We start from the raw sequence: 17,496 nt of genomic DNA, 5'->3' as shown, positions 1-17,496 counted from the left end.
TATCAAAATTTTTTTTAACCCTCAGTTTTGTTTTTGAACTATCTCGATCTCAATTACTTTCGAAGAACTCGTCAAGAAATTTTGAACCGCAAATATCTACATATTATGTACCAAATGAATATTTTTCTAGGATTCATATTATGTTGAGCATTTTTCACAAATTACATACCTCTTTAGACAGTGCCAACAGTAAAGAATTTGCATCTGTAAAAAAAGAAAAAAAATCTTAAAATATTAAAGTAACAAAGAAACTTACGAACACTTTCACATTTATAATATTACAGTGGATTCCAAATACAAACCAATCGCCTTTTCCTAAGACTCTTACCAATACTAAGTGAGGGAATTTCCAAGTGAACTGTTATAAAACATTTATGAATATGAAACTAAGAGAATCTGCCGAAAATCATAGCATTTAAATATGATGATGCATTAAAATAGTGTTTTGAATATTATTGCATATCTAATGTTTAGATAATAATCTGCTTGTTGGTTAATCAATTTGCTAAGTTTCTGCGCACTTTTTTGCGAAAACATACAGTGATCTCTACTCGAAGACTCTTTACCGAGAAGACATATTGTGCATAAAGTTTATTAGAAAAGCGAAAATCATTATACATATGTAGTAATGTATATGGGAGTTGGGGTAGTATCGACCCGATTCTATCTATTTTTGCCTGTACCCCATAATATTAACATGTCACATATTTATAAAATATTCATTGAGTTTCAGTAAGGTACCTCACAAATCATCACCAATCTATATGGAGTAAATTCAGCCTGATGCTTGAAAATCCTGATATTAGCTATATGGGGGCTAGCTCAAATTTTTGACCAATTTTATCCATTTTAGGCACAAACATACTCTGTTATGTGTAAAACACGATCTCTCAATTTTATTCATATAACTCACATATTGGCCGATATAAGCGCCATAAAGCCACCCGCAAGTTCGAAAATCTTTAATTTAGGTATATAGGGGCTAAAGGAAATATTGGCCCAATTCAACCCGCTTTGAACACACAGACATACTATTATCAAAAAATAATTTTTTCAGAATTTCATTTATGTATGTACTGGGGTCCAAATATTCGGCATCCTTGCACTTGAACAATTTTGGTTGGATTAGTAAAATTTTTTGTCATAAGTTTGCTAATGTCAAATAGTGCCTTTCGTGCAAAGTTTTATTTCGTTATAGTAAATGTCTTTTAAATTGTACAAGATGCTTTCCAAAGTAAACAGGACTTAAAAAAAAAAAACAGAACAAATGGGTTTTCGGCAAAATAAATTTATTTTATTCAAAATAGTCTCCTTCTGCTTCAATACAGCTTTTTGCACGGTCCAAAAGCATGTCGAACGAGTGTTTTAGCTTGTTGGCATTATGGCCGCCGGTGCAAGCCTTTTGAATGGCTCCTACGTCTACATAACGCTTTCCTTTTCCGAAAAGGAAGAAGTCGCACGGTGCCATATCAGCTGAATACGGGGAGTGGTTAATGGTTAAAATTTGATTAGATAAATTTTCGGATAATTTTTGAATTTATGGTAGAAATAATAATAATTTGTAATAGTATGAATAGAGAGAGCGTTTCAACCTGGTTCCAAAAGTGACGCAGGAATGCTCTCAAGGCTGTTGAGATAGCTATTGGTCCTTAAAAGGATATAGCCACCTGAAAAATTATACAAAAAAAGTTCATAGAAGGTCTATTATTGAAATATAACAAATGTTTTGACATTTGGCTTGCTTTTTACTACGACACAACCTTTTTTTCAAAACCAAACTGATGAGTTTTTGTAAAGAAAAATGAAAATAAAGACTTACAAATAAACGAGAGCAAATCTTACACAACCACTGATGACGCTTATGTCAAGGGCATTTGATCCCTGTGGAACAGTGTTATTGAGCCACGTTGTAATTCGTAGCAAATATATATACTTGTATGTCTTTCTACCCAAAAAACGCATTCAAAGCGCTAGTAATGTAAAATGACTATTAAATCAGACATGTTACGTATACGCCCCGTTGGAGGCTAGCAAAGTAAAATGCATAAATGCACGCTTTGTGACTATCTGGCAATCAAATTGTAAGAAAAATACGCTTTTGCAGGAAGTTTTGCTTACGCAGTTTTCTAAAGAAATTGTATATTGTATTTTTAACGACTTTATTTAAAGGAATTATAGTTGCCATTCTCCCAAAAAACGAAAGTAAGTCTCACTTAAGCCTCAAGTAAGCAGCATGAATTTTGAAAACTTAAAAACGCCAACTTCTTCGAGGAACTTGAGGCTCAAGAGAGCACAAAAGCGATATAGTTAATGCCGAGTGCGCAGACTCTTCTAATTTGGCCCATAAAACATCTTTAAATATTCATGCGTCTCGGAATGAAACTTTTTTTTAAAGACACTGCAGATGCAAGCACTGCAATAGCGCAAGAAGAAAGTGCAGCGTCAACTTGAAAATTCAGCACTGCACATACATCACTCTCGAAATTTACGAGTCCACTTAAGTGCGACCATAAAAAGAGCGCAGCGTGGATGCTACGGCGTTAAACACGCTTTGATCTAAATGGCTTTACTACTGGATCCCCTACATATGCACATACACAACATCCCTCGGACTCAAAGTGTGCGTATGTGTCTGTGTTTTGGGTGTGTGAGTGCGTGTGTGGGTGTCGCGGGAATTAAGTGTCGAGGAAAAAAACCGTTTTACTTACGTTGTCGCTGCTTATCCTTTCTTTTGCCTCAATTTTGTAGCAATTTTTTGTGACACCATCCAACCGCTTGTGAACTTAGCTGCAAGCGCAAAATATATCGGGTGATTTTTTAAGAGCTTGATAACTTTTTTTTTAAAAAAAACGCATAAAATTTGCAAAATCTCATCGGTTCTTTATTTTAAACGTTAGATTGGTTCATGACATTTACTTTTTGAAGATAATTTCATTTAAATGTTGACCGCGGCTGCGTCTTAGGTGGTCCATTCGGAAAGTCCAATTTTGGGCAACTTTTTCGAGCATTTCGGCCGGAATCGAATTTCTTCAGAAATGTTGTCTTCCAAAGCTGGAATAGTTGCTGGCTTATTTCTGTAGACTTTAGACTTGACGTAGCCCCACAAAAAATAGTCTAAAGGCGTTAAATCGCATGATCTTGGTGGCCAACTTACGGGTCCATTTCTTGAGATGAATTGTTCTCCGAAGTTTTCCCTCAAAGTGGCCATAGAATCGCGAGCTGTGTGGCATGTAGCGCCATCTTGTTGAAACCACATGAGTCAACATTTAAATGAAATTATCTTCAAAAAGTAAATGTCATGAACCAATCTAACGTTTCAAATAAAGAACCGATGAGATTTTGCAAATTTTATGCGTTTTTTTTTGTTATCAAGCTCTTAAAAAATCACCCGATATTTGCACATGTATGTATTGCGCGGTGTGTTTGGGCTCACTCCAGCCTGGCGTCGCATGCGAAAGTCACTTGACAAGCTCTGAGCAAGACGAGTTGACACTTGTGCCGACGCCAAAAACCGTTATGCTCGCATTCGGCAACAAAATTCGATACGCGCAAAAAGCGTGCCTCTGACAAATCTGTCAACACCCATTAAGTGAGCGCAGTGCCAGTGGATTGCAACGGTGTATTTGCATAGCAGGCGGTGGGTGGTGGGCGCTGGTTGCGCGGTCGGCCGCTGTGTTGGCTGTTGCTATTACAGGCCGTCACGAGTGACTTCCACATTCGCGCTCAATATGTTTGTTTAAGTTGGGTGCTTTGAGCAAGAAAAGGTCATCAGCAGCCGAGCATACGCGTAAGTATGCGTGTGTGTGTGTGTGAATGTGCTTTCGCAGTGGCTGGAGCAATATGCACCCGGCGAGGCGACTGTAAAGGGTCATGACAAGGCAATTTATCACGCCAGCCAACAAATAAGCGCGCCAGCAAGCAGGAACCCCATACAAACTACTCTACATCACACCCCCATTCACACATACTCACGTGTGTTTACTTGCGCTGCGCTCAGGCCAGCGTTGGCCTATAAAGTTAAGCTCGTAAATCAAAAATCAAATTTAAGGCGCACAAAGCAGCAGAAAGCGGACGACGGCCACGTAGGCTTAGAGCAAGTGCGACGAGGGTGTGATGGGGCGCGGTGAGACGGCGCAGCCACTCACTTGTCAAGTTCAGCGGGACTGGGTATGCCAACTCATAAACAGCCTAACCAGGCGCACACGTGGCGTATGAGTAACATCACTCGTCGGTCGCTAGGCGAAAAACACAGACAAGATAAGTTACTCTGCCAAGCGGCTGCGGAAATAAAAATACAAAATTAGGAGTTGTAAAAGTCAGGCTGTGCGCTGGTGGCCTTAAAAAGGCCCAGCGAAACACAGTCACTCCCACACGCACACACAAGCCAAACAACCGTCGGCATGTCAGAAGGCTCTTTTTATGCGCGCCCGTGCAGCTGGCGAATCAGATAATGTGCTAATTCAAGAATCGCTGCTGTTTATGTGTGCCTTTACGGCGCATTCGGCGAAAGCCGTGTATTTATGGGCTCACATGAGTGAAAAGCGTTCGCCAGATACAATATCGCAGCGATAAAACCACGCATTGGCAGCGGCGAGGGGAGTGAAGTGCTGTGTACTGCCTGCCTCAAGTATCTCGTACACAACTGAGTGCTGCAATTTAGGGCAAAAAGTGTTGGCTCTTTTCATTTAGGTTCCTTGTCAGCAGTTTGTAAACTTTTTGTTTTCCTTTTTTGGCGATTTTCGTTGTTTTTGTTTTGCTTTACGTTTCACCTATCACTTCGCATGTTGCCACAAAAAGCTGTATTGCAATTTTTCCTTATTGACGCTGATTTATTTGTTGGCCCGGTATCTCTTTTTGCCCCTGTCTTCTGCCAGCGGAGTTTTTCGCTTACTTTGCCTCGGTTTCTGCGCTTGTTTTGGAATTTTAAATGTTGCGGCGAGACACGGAACTGAAGGCAAGACCAAAAAGCGCCAAAAAATAATAAAATTGTCTAAATATAATGCAGAGCATAAAATTAATTCGAAGAAAATAGAGATGAACTTGAAACAAAGGAGATATTCTAGTCTGGAAAATGAAAAAAATTTAATTCTTTGGATATTCAAAAGTATGAAAAGACTTTCCATAGTTCAAATGATTTCCGATGACGAAGCCGTTCTAACATCGTGCCAACCATTTTTCTCGCAACTACTTTTGCTAAGGTGGTTGAATGATAAATTTATATTGGATAGTCGAAAAAGTCTTTTCGTATTTTTCTTCATTCAACTAAAATTAAATTCGGGGAAGTTGAAAAAAAGTTACAGCGGTTCAAAAATGAGTGAAAATAATGAAGAAATTCGGAATGTTTTGAAATTTTTGTCAAAGAAAAGGGAAAAGTGCCACGCAAGCCGCCAATGAAATTAAGAAGTTTACGGAGACGGTGCTCTATCAATTCGTGTGGACAATATTACAACAATGGTTCACTCGCTGCCGTTCTGGAAATTTCCATGTGAAAGACGCACCTCACTCTGGTCGACGTATCTTTGAAAAAGTCGATGAGGAGTCGACTCAAGTCGAAGGAACTTAACATTCATCATGAAAGGGTTTTGAACCATTTTAAAACAGCTAGCTACCAAAGGAAGCTCGCTGTTTGGGTACCACATGGATTGTCTGTGAAAAATTTAATGGACTGAACTAACATCTGAGATTCTCTGCTGAAACAAAATGAAATCGAACCATCCCTGAAGCGAATGGTAACAAGAGACGAAAAGTGGATCAAATACGAAAAAAATGTGCGAAACAGATCATAGTCCAAACGTGGTGAAGCTTAAGAAATGGTCGCAAAGCCAGGAATGACGCCACGAAAGGTTATGCGGAGTGGTTGGCGGGATTGGAAAGGAATCATCCAATTTGAGCTGCCCAGCCGAGTCTAACGATTGATTCCACTTTTTACTATCAACAACTGATGAGATTGAAACAAGCTATCGGAAAAAACGATCAGAACTGATCAACAAAAAGATTTTCGTCTTCCATCAGGACAACGCCAGACGACACACATCTTTGATGACTCGGCAAAAACTGGGAGAGATTGGCTGGGAAGTTTTTAAGCATCCACCAAATAGCCACGATCTTGCACCATCGTACTACCATTTGCTTCGGTCAATGCAGAACTCCCTTGTTGGAGTAAAGTTGGCTTCAAGAGGAGACAGTGAAAATTAATAGTTCCAGCCGAAAACCCAGAAATGTTTTACACTGATGAAATAATGTCTTTAGCAGAAAAATTGCAAAAAGTGGTTGACCAAAACGGTACATATCTGGTTCTGGTTCATTACAAATGTCTATTAAAAAATAAATTGTAATTTTATTAAAAATACGAAAAGACCTTTTCGACTACCAATATTTATACGGCAGTTGTGTGTAACAAAGCGCCTCACGCCAACAAAGCTCATTGTTTTTGCAGTTTTCACACCCGAGCTACACATGCAGACTATATGCTTCTTTGTGGGTGTTGCCGTGCACCAGCTCTGTGCTCCACACCACGCTTGCCTCAAATACTTTATTGCATTTTTACAATGCTTATAAATTTCATAACAATAACACAAGCTCGCAATCGCACAATTCAATCGCACGACTGCAGTCAAAGTCGGTTGTAAAAATTGCTTGCAAATCATAAATTCACTCGAATATTTTTATTTCCGCCGGATGTGAACGAAATGAAATTTGAGGAATTTTAATTGCCGGTAGACACATGGCGTATTGCATACATACATATGTACAGGCGGAAGAGTGCGGTTAAATAATTTTAGAACTTTTCGAACATAAGTGCGAAATACCAGTTTCAGTTTGCGAATAAATTAAAACTGAAGTTTTGATTATTTTAAATTGGAAAGTGGGGAAATATGAAAATATAGTTTACTTTTGCGGAGGAGCTCTGATGCTGTTTGATATTTTAAGCTGCGCCAAAATGTAGGCAACACTGCCATGATATTTCTCGGGCAAGTTTAAAAAATTTTCAAGCGCTGCTGCTTAGCAAAAGAAAAGCACAAACTAGAACTAAGCAGGATAATTTAGAAGTATCCAGATCGAATAGTAAAAAATTCCATGAAAATTTTAAGGAAAAAAAAAAACAATTCAATGGCGAATCACTTTGGCACGAATCAGGTGGTTTTTGTACCTTTTCAGCTTCTTTAATTATTTTAATGCTGACTTTATACGGCTCTACATAAAAAAGTTAGAGCATTAGCTTATTAATTGACAGAAATATTTAATAAGCTCAGAATGTGGTGGAGCATTTCGAAAGAATGGCATTAAAAGGTTTACCGTTTGTTCCTCTGCTTGACAGCTCAACAGTTTAGCTTCTTTTTACATCATAATTTTAACAATTAGCACGAAGAGGGAGAGAAAGAAAGAGCGGCATTTGAGTCCACAGAAACACTCTTAGTGCCGGCACCTTGGCAACCGCCGGGAATTGAAAGCAAACGAAGCAAAGCAGATAAAAACTGCGCTCCATAAGCCACCTCTAACAGATTGCTGTAAGCACCTGCAAACATACAAACAAACACTCATAAGCATGTGGACATTTATGTGCTGGCAGGCAGCACATGTGACTGTGAGCACACGATAGCAGCGCAGGAGATTAATTCCTCCACGCACACACACAAACACAGACACTTATAATTTAATCTGCTCGCATGCTGTCGATAGGTGTGTTCGTGTTCGAGTGTGTGTGTTTGTGTGCGGCTATCGGTTGTGTTATGTTGTGGCAAGCAAGGTATTAGCAATTAAACCGGAATAGTTGGCAGTTAAAAGCAGATAGTTGCAGAGAATAAGCATAAAAGCGGAATAAAAACGAAAGCAAGCTGAGTGTGTAGGAATGTGTGAGTTAAGGAGTTGAATTTGTTTTTTTTTTATTTTTTAGACTTTCGTAAGGGAGATGGAAAAGTTTTTTGCGCCACCGCGCTCGCTAAAACAGGGCGAATGCAATATGAATGAATTGGCTTAAATTCATAACTCGCTGAGCTGATGTGTCCAAGTGATAAAACAAAAGCCACGAGAAGAGCAGCCAACAGCCTGAAAGGGATAATGCCGCAAAGTAGCACTAAGCTTTCGCCATTAAAAGTCAATGTACGACGATAAAGAACACAAACATCACTAAACGGCACAAAGAGGCATACACACAGTTGTAAATATGTATATAAAGCAGCGGCGTCCTGAGGAATGTTGCTCAGTTAGATAAGCGTTAGAAGAAAAGATGTAATTATTTTAAGCCATTCCACTATTTTTTTATTGTGTTACATAATACATAATATAATACAATAAATCGTTCGAGAGGTTGTGTCCTTATTCAAAACTATGCCTCGATATGTTATTCTGTCGCTAAAGCCTTACTCTGTACCTGTAACTCCGTGCCAAATAATGTTAGGCCGACATTCGTTTAACCTGCTTGAAACTACGCTTATAAAAATCTACTAGCTGTTTACGGTCGTTTTACATGTGTCCTCATTTCGTCAATGTCCATTGATATCAACATTTTTTCAATCTACAGCATGACAACTTAGGATTCTTATTAAATTTTACAACACCACTAGTATATCTTAAATTTTCAAGTTGATCCAAGTACTGGTTTCGGAGATAAAGTCTTGAGAACTTGTGCGCTCGAGGACAGCTAGGCTAAGTGCGCCGTCTTTAAAAGCTTTTTTAGTAAAACTGTGTTTTTAAAGTCGGTTGGCAAGATTACTCGAGAACTTCTCAACCGATCTTCATGACATTGTACACAGGTTTTTGAGATGCAGTTCTTAAAGACTTGGACGAAGGATTTTTTCGATTACAACTATTTAAAAAAATATGTCGCGAAATTTTCACTGAAATTTTCGTTTTTTTTTGTAAAAATGTTTGCCAAAAATCCAATTTTCAATTTCTTTTTCCTTCCTCCAAGTTCTAAGTTAAGGTTTGAACTAGAACACGTATTTTTTTCTCTTTAGATGATCCTATAAAAAGTCATCCTGCAAACTCGAGCGCATATTTTTTCCGCGGGGTTATCGAAAATGCCGACGCAATGGCCGAGTTTAAAATACTTTTTTTTTTCAAAATTTCAGAATTTCTTTGTAATAGTAAAAATCTCTAATAAAATATTTAATTTTTTATATGAAAAAAAATTGTAAAATAAACGCTGTTTTTACGCGAGGAAACCCATGTAACCTCTTAAAATACATATCTCTCTATGACCCTTTTCATTTATTTGGCTCACAAGTTGCAGTGTCATATCCTTATCTAACATTTCTACGCTTAGCCTTACGTCAGATCATATCTAATGAAGGTTATTCTGCCAGTAGACTAAATTGAAATTATCATTTGGAGGCTTTTCAACCGTAGAAAATTCTTTATCTTTCTTTTTGTATGTTCGTCGATTCGTTCATTTTGCTTGGGCTAACTTATTCGCTACATATGACAATCATAAAATCTGCCAAAGTTAAGTTGAGGTACATTCAAGATTCACAAAGGTTTACAATTGGATTCTCTGTCCAAGCTAGGAAACTTTCTCAAATTGGTTTACAAAATTATTCAGAACGCTAGTGAAGGTGATTTCATCTTCATCATCAAATATACAAGTTCACTTAACTTTACTAAAAATAAGGTATGCACTTATTTTTGGACCCGAAAGATTTATCTCAGCTTGTTTACTTTAGGCGGTATTCTAGTTTAGCAATAATAAAATCGGTTTATATTTTTTTGTCACAGTTTAACTGGTTAAAAATATATCAGAGAGATAATTTTTCAAAATTTAAATTATTTTCGGAAATATGTGCATTGGGCAGACCCGGAATCAAAACTGGTTCGGTTGGAACTGTAACTTTAAACACATTTTTCTCGAAATTGTCTTTTGCAAAAGGTCACCTATTTCTCAGGTTCTACGGGACCGATTTTCCTGAAAATTTTAGGTAGTCTTTTTTATAGACTTGCCTTTGTCTGGAACTAGCCATGTTTTCACATTTCATTTTATACTATTTTTGCAACAGTCATAATGAATGGCACAAAAATGGTACATATATTTTTTATTTCAAACAGTCGCCATTTCGTTAGTTTTTTTTTGTGTTTATTACTCTACGTAGTAGTAGAGATTGCGACATTTTTCGAAACCTATAATTTTTTTATTTAGTTACAGATTGCTATTATTGTGATAGATAAACCTGGATAAGACTTAACCCAGCCGTCTTCATATAGACCTAATTAGTTTTCTACCCTGTCTTTCTAAAATATTTAAAAAACTTTGACTATCAAAAATGTCTCCTTTCCTCCATGAAAATAATGTAATACCAACGCACCAATTCGGGTTTCATGCGAAATAAAGCACGATGAAGCTAGTAGATAGAGTTACCAATGAAATAAGAAAAGCATTTGAGCACAGAGAGTACTGTTCAGCAATATTTCTAGATATTTGATAAGTTGTGGTAGGAAGGCCTTTTATGTAACATTAAAAAAGTTCTAGCCATAGAATTGTATAAAACCTTGGAGTCTTATTTAAAAAGTACACAATTTATGGCTAAAGTAAAAGATTTCATATCTGATGAACGACAGATAAGGGCTGGTGTACCACTGGGCAGTGGTTTAGGCCCAACTCTATATATTATATATACAGCAGATCTTCCAACAGCTAATAATGCATTGACTTCAACATTTGCGTATGACACAGCCTTAAGACAGCCAAGAATATTAGCGGAGCACTTAAGTTCTGTCGAAGAATGTTAGCCAACTGCCGTATAAATGTTACTGAACCGAAGTGTAAGCAAGTTACATTTTTGTTAAGACCAACAATATGCCCGGCAGTACAAATTAACAATATATTAATATATCAAGCGAGCAAAGTAACTTATCTTGATAGTCACCTAGATAGAAGGCTCACCTGGAGAACACATATCTCTGGTAAAATAGTCTGCAAGAAGATAAGATCTGCAAATTTAAATTGGCCTTTTAATAAAAGCTCCAAACTTAGCCTAGACAACAAAGTGCTTTTATATAATGCGGTCATAAAGCCGATTTGGGTGTATGGCATTCAACTGTGGCGTACGACCTGTGCAACTAATATTGATATAATACAAAGATTCCAATCTAAAATGATTGTTGTTGTTCTAATCATTTTAGATTGGTTCGCCATGGTACATGCGTAATGAAAATATCCATAAAGATTTAGGTATTCCTGTATTAAAGAAGGAAATAGAGGACAGCAGAATGTAGTATATATCTAAACTACGAGTTCACCCAAACCCTTTGGCTACTGCTCTAGTACATTCCTGCGATCAAACAGGCCTAATCATAAATCAGCTCAATGACTTGCTTGAGCTCGTCTAGTTTTTAAGTAGGTTTAAGATTTATTGTTAGGCTTTAAAAAACAACAGATCCAAAAAATAAAGAAACATTAAAAAAAAGATTGCTAGGCGGGCTTAAATCGTATGGTCACGTGCCAATTTGTTTCCGACCGCCCTCTCTTTTATCAATTATTAGTTTTAGAAGTTTTTAACTTTTTTTTTATTTTTTTTTTTTTTTTTTTAACATTTTGCTTGATTTTTGTAATGTTTGTAAATAATACAAATAATAATGGATAGTAAAAATAATAATTGCCTTTTTTTCGACACTTCAAGAATTAGCTGAAATTTATATCTTTATACTAGTATACCTTCCTGATGTAGGACTTTATACTGCTGTAATTCGAGGAGAACTCTTTCGACTTGATTTTTTCTCAAGACACCCTACCCTAGCCCCATTCAATAACAAATGAGATCGCCTTCCTTACAAAAATGAAATGAAAGTTTGTGTGCATGTATGTTTATATGTGTGTCCATGTGACTTAATAGTAATTTACGCACACATACAGACATTTTTACTAATAAATATGTAACGGCATGTGGCATGTGCATGTATTTGACGGTGCAAACAATTGCCACAGCAACGCCACAATACCGTTACCGCAATTGTGGCAAGTGAGTGCGGCCGTTACTGTTGTTTGCGGCTGCTGCCCAAGAATTACTTTGCTCCTTGTTTTTATGCTGCGGTTTTAATTTTTGTTTCACAGTTAGCATGGAGCATTGTTGGACACCAACACGCACATATTGCTTTTATACTATATATATGGTACCCTATATAACTGTATTTTTATATCTAAGTGTGTGTGGGTGCTGTTTTGCGGCTGTCTCGGGCTGTTGCTTTTTCAGTGGGCAAAATTTCACTTCTGCACTGTCTGTCGCACAAAATAGCAGTTACACACACACACACATACACGCATGTTCACATCCGTGGCGCTCATTGTTTTGTGAAAACTTTTGTTGCCTTTGTTTTTGTCTTTTTAACTTCTTAAATGCACCTCTGCCCGTTACTCTTATATTTTCGCTGCAAACTATTGTCTCTGCCGTGCATGTTTATGACACACTCACACGCCGCAAAGCGCCCGCAAAAGAAATAACCTTAAATGCACAGCGCCACTACCCACGACTCACACTCGAAGCAGTGTGCCACCAGCGTACCCTGTGTGGGTGGGTGTGTGCGTGTGAGCATGTACCGTTGCCAGGACAACTGTCAGCAGCACAAGTCCCTGCGAGTAGCCGACTCTGCCTTCTATTTTCTATTTTATTTTGCTTTCATAATTTTTGTTGTTGTTTTTCGGTGTTCGTACTCTTCCATTTAAAGTTTTCGCCACCGCTGAACACAGCCTTAATTCGTGGGTACATCGGAAAATCAGAAAATTTTAAGTCCCGCTCATCTTACTAAACAAGCTCTGTCGGTTTAGTCTCAGTTATTATTCACTTTTCTCGTTTTGGTTGGTGAGCTCACTTTTTTGCGGCATTAATAATGGAAATAACCCTTCTCTACAACTTTTGCTCATCTCTTGCCTACTTTTTCGCCTTTGATTTCCTGAACCTAACTGATTTGTGGCTTTCAGAGAATCAGCAAAAAATATGGTATAATGCTTGCCGAAAGTAGCTCCGATTAATTAAATTTTATTTTTGTAAACCAACTCATTTAGATTGCTGCTGGCTATTGAAGGATTTAAAACTACAGACGAATTACGTTTTACCTATATACCTTAACTATATTGGTCGAATTAATTGTTTAGCGAACGCAAAACTGAAAATGCTCAGCTGAGATTGTAAAACAGAATTTTTGAATTAAAAACAAAAAATGTTTTGGTCTCTCATCTGCAGATTTCTATTGAACAGTGTCTACTGAAACATTTGTCCAGAAGGCCTAGCCCTTTAATCCTCACAACGATCTTCAGCTGTCGTAAAAACTACGAGTATTTTAGAGATGTTTTTTGACTAGATTTGTGTGATCATCATTATGAAATTTCTTGAGGGATAGCTTACACTCTAGGTATATTTCTGTGTATGGGCTTTGTCCGAAATTGAGCAAAATTTCTCCAATATTGTTTTTAGATTAGGTTAGGTTACTCTGGTAGAATCACGAGCCACGCATACACTAGTTTAAGTGCTTAGGCAAGCCAGATGGAGTGCCGTTACGTAGTTTATAAGAAGTATTCATTTCAATAGGTTCTGCGGGCTCAATGCGGAAGCCTCTTCAATTCTCCCAAATCGTGGCATCGCCAAATGTTTTAAGAGTTGCCTTTCTATTGGGTGACATTGCTTCTCTGGAACTTTGCTCTTGATATTGTCTGCAGCCATCTTGATCTGTCAGCGCCATTCTGCAAGCATGTGCCATCACCAGACTGTGACCAGTGAGTATTCCAGTCATGTTCCCACTGTTTTTTATCTCTTACGTCTACGTTTTTTTAATCTAATTCATCTACCGTTTTGCACATGACTTTTGCAGTTTTGTATCTCGATAGATCACTCCATCGAATTCTAAGCTCGTTTCCATACCATACACCACTCTTGCCAATCTTAAGTCGGCAAAATGGATAAAAATATCGAACAAAGAATTGTCTCAAATTTTGTATTTCTAACCATTTCGTGTGCGGATTTGTTGGGAATGTTGGAAAGGGCTTACGATGATTCAGTTTTATCAAAAACACAAGCCTACGAGTGGTACAAAGCCTTTGAAGACGGTCGAGAGATCATTGAAAACCTGCATTGTTCTGGACGACATTCGACCTCTTCAACTGATGATATGTAATATTAGAAAAAGTGAAAGATATGGTACTTGAAATTCGTCAGATAAATGTTATGAATGGTAAGAGAGCTCAACTTCCCTCGCGAGTTCCTTCGAATGATTTTGGTGGTTATTTTGGGTATGAAATGCATTCTTCCTCATGCCGATAAATCTGACTTTTTTCAAAAAGAGTACCATAAACAGATCTCTTTGAACATGCTCGATCATGAGCTTTCCAATCCCACATTCATGGAGAGCATTTCAACTGCCGATGAGACATGTGTTTATGAGTTGCATGACATACAAACAAATCAAGAATCATCGATCATGATTTCAAGAGTTTGAAAAAGGTTTATAAGAAAAGCGCCAAAATGTAGGCAACACTTGACATACCACCATACACATAGATAAATAACATGGGCGCTACAGGAATTCATATAGAGTTCACGTTAAAAAACAATTTAAATCTAAAATTAAAATGGGAAAAGTGTTAAAATTACTTGAAAATACATGCTTCTCAATATCTAGAGTATCTGGCGGATAAAAAAGACCAAAAAAGACATTACAAAGATTGCATTTTAAGCTGGAAATATGAAATTATAAATTAATTATGTTTTCATTAAATCGCTCAAATGACTAATTAAATAACTGAAAAAGTCAGCAAGTGTACACACGGGCTTAATCACGCACGCTCAATGCACACGAAAGCGCGCACTCAAAATCAAAATGAAATTTATGTCTACCGTGCTCAAAAGCCGGCAGGAATAAAAACTTTAATTCCAATTTAAATCAATTATGTTTGCTCGGAGAAAAAAGCGTATTTGCTCGCCGATAATTATCACTTCGCACAATTCATACATTTCGAGTTGATTTCAATTGAGCGACTTTTTATGAGCAATCAATGGCAACCCTTCAGCGTGTGCTTCAAGCTTGTTGTTGTTGCTGTTGTGATATATTGAATTGCCACTTCACAGTTCACACCTGTCCAAAGTTAAAGTTTGATGAATCGAATGGCAATGATGAATTGCTAAACGTCAAGTTGTCACTAAAAAGTAGTAGCATTTTACGGCAACAGCAACAACAAGCACAGCCGGACACTGTGATTCAAAATCCATTTAAACTTTTTCCATTGAACGAAATTTAAAAACAGAAAAAAGCAAACGGCAAACGGCAAAAAAGGCAGGTGAAAAGAAAAGTACACAAATCTCCGCATGACAAACACACTGGAATAGAGCACGTGGGGGAGAGCAAACAAACAATGCCGCCAATCAATGAACACATCAGACAGTACGAGTGTGTGCAATCCGAGTGCTCCCTATTGCTTGTGTGTTTTTGTGTGTGTGGGTGAGGTTGTATGGCTGACAGCAGAAGCTCCGTGGCGTGGAACGAACGGATGCGTTTGATTCCGTGAGGAAAAAACGCTTGCAAAGCGAACAACAACAGGAAAAGCACAGCAAACATTGGTGCAACATGCGACGAGTGGCAAAAACGAAATATTTTCATTACGCTTGTGTAACGTGGAGCCTGTGGAGATGCTGCAGGACTCATATTTGCGTAGTAGGCGCATTGCACTTGCGAGATAGACTAATGGGTGTGGCGTTTGGTTAATATTGCGTAACAGCTGCCAATATTCCAATGAATGCAACAACAAAAACTGTTATTGCAAGTAACTATTCGGACATTACTGAACATAGATACTCAATATCGCAAACAAAATACTCGCAAGTAAACGAAGCTATGCAAAGCAGGTGCAGCAATAAGGATAAGTAAGCAACAAGTGGATGACTAGACTCATTTACAAAAGCAGTCCGTTACAAAATTAATCAAATTGGCAGATAACTGGTTAAATAGAAAAGTAAGGTATTTAGCCTCTTAAAAGCAGTTGGCATAGTAGCAAGTTTGGTGAGATCGAAGCTTGAATAACCCATTTCAAAATCCTTCTAAAAATAATAAAAATTGCCAGTTTTAGGGAGACTCGCCATTTTTATCATAAAAAATTTTTAAGTTTCGTGATAATCTAGTCTCACACTTCATATAAATGGAGTCCAATTGCCATATTTCTGGAAGCAGAAAAATCTTCCATGTCAGTGAAGCATTGCCTACATTTAGGCTGACATTATTTTATGTGAGGATTGACTTAAAAATGTTTTGAAACGTTTCCCAAAATGCGGTTTTACTGCCAATAAAAAAGTTTAGTATTTCATTTAGAAATACTTGGGCCTCAAAGTCCTATCTACAAATACATCGGCATACACACAAGGACACGCGGGCACATAAATTCTTGACCATTTAATGAGCTTGTTTTTTTTCGCTCAGTTCGTTTAGTCGCATAAATACCGCTGGGCTGACTGATGGCACTTCGCAGACCCGCCCCCAACCATTGTTTGGTCAAAGGACATTTTCATTTTGTTGCGGCTTGCACTTCGAAATATTCAAAACTGTCACAAAATGTTGCTGAAATGCAGCAAAAGCGATTAAATTTAATTGCAAGCACAATGACACTCCACATTTCACGCAGCACCAGCAAGCGCCCCTTGGCAACGGCCGCAGTGCGACGCAGACGGGCGTTCCTGTCAGCGATTTAGCCCGTCGATATGTCAACAGCCTGCCCTCCGGCGCCATGTCGATCAGTTGCATATGGCCGCTGCATAAGTGCTTTGCTGCGCGCCTGTTAATATGCAACGAATTATTCACGAGCCCCTATTAACGCAGCGGACCTGCCAGGGCCCCTCATTAAAATGCAATTTTAATTCCTCAATAATGGGTGTGTGTGCTAAGCTGTCCTTTAGCTGAGAGTTTATTAAATTTATCGGCAGCACGCAGCCGTGCAAATAACCGTAAACTGTGCGTGTGTGTGGACCAAGTGCAAGTGCGGTAGCTGAGAGGTGCTGAGGGGCCGGCAGGGGTCGGTCGTTTAGTTAAAGTGGTTTAGCACTATTTAACAACCTAGCGACAATTTGGTAATTTTCAATTACATCAAATGCCGCCAGCTCACGCACATAAAGCACACACGCACGCGCACGCACACACACACAAGCGCAGTGCATTGAGCGGCATTAATGTCAACGCGGGGATTATAGTTATGAGGGCATAGGAAGCACAAAGAATACAGCTTATGTGCAATTATTTTGTAATCAGCGAAATTTATTTAGGCTTCACTCACTGCCTTGTCTACATTTGATTAGAAAATGCAAGCCCTAACTCACTTAGCCTTGATTAATGCCTGATGATTAGGCCTTCTTCTTACTCAGCTTGGACTAGCCGAAACTGGCCTAAATTTACTCCGTTTAATTTAATGTGAGTACAAGGTTTAATTATTATTTTTCTTATCTTAATAGATACTCGTATAAGTCAAGTAGACACAGAAAAAATGGCGTATAATCTATAAAGAATTACTACATAATTGATTGCCATGAGAAGAGT

General features: G+C 38.0%; 1 long non-coding RNA gene across 1 annotated transcript in view; it reads right to left on the bottom strand.

Moving 5' to 3' along the window:
• Nucleotides 1-17,496, bottom strand: part of LOC126763722 (uncharacterized) — a 202,478-nt gene that overhangs the window by 170,253 nt on the left and 14,729 nt on the right. Inside the window, exon 2 of the long non-coding RNA XR_007667656.1 lies at nucleotides 170-204. This is a non-coding gene — a long non-coding RNA (uncharacterized LOC126763722). The remainder of the gene's footprint in view (nucleotides 1-169; nucleotides 205-17,496) is intronic.

This window comes from Bactrocera neohumeralis, chromosome 6 (assembly GCF_024586455.1).
Source record: "Bactrocera neohumeralis isolate Rockhampton chromosome 6, APGP_CSIRO_Bneo_wtdbg2-racon-allhic-juicebox.fasta_v2, whole genome shotgun sequence".
Taxonomy (NCBI): Eukaryota; Metazoa; Arthropoda; class Insecta; order Diptera; family Tephritidae; genus Bactrocera; species Bactrocera neohumeralis.
Note: the sequence above shows the minus strand (reverse complement) of the source record. Positions and strands in the feature narration are given on the sequence as shown.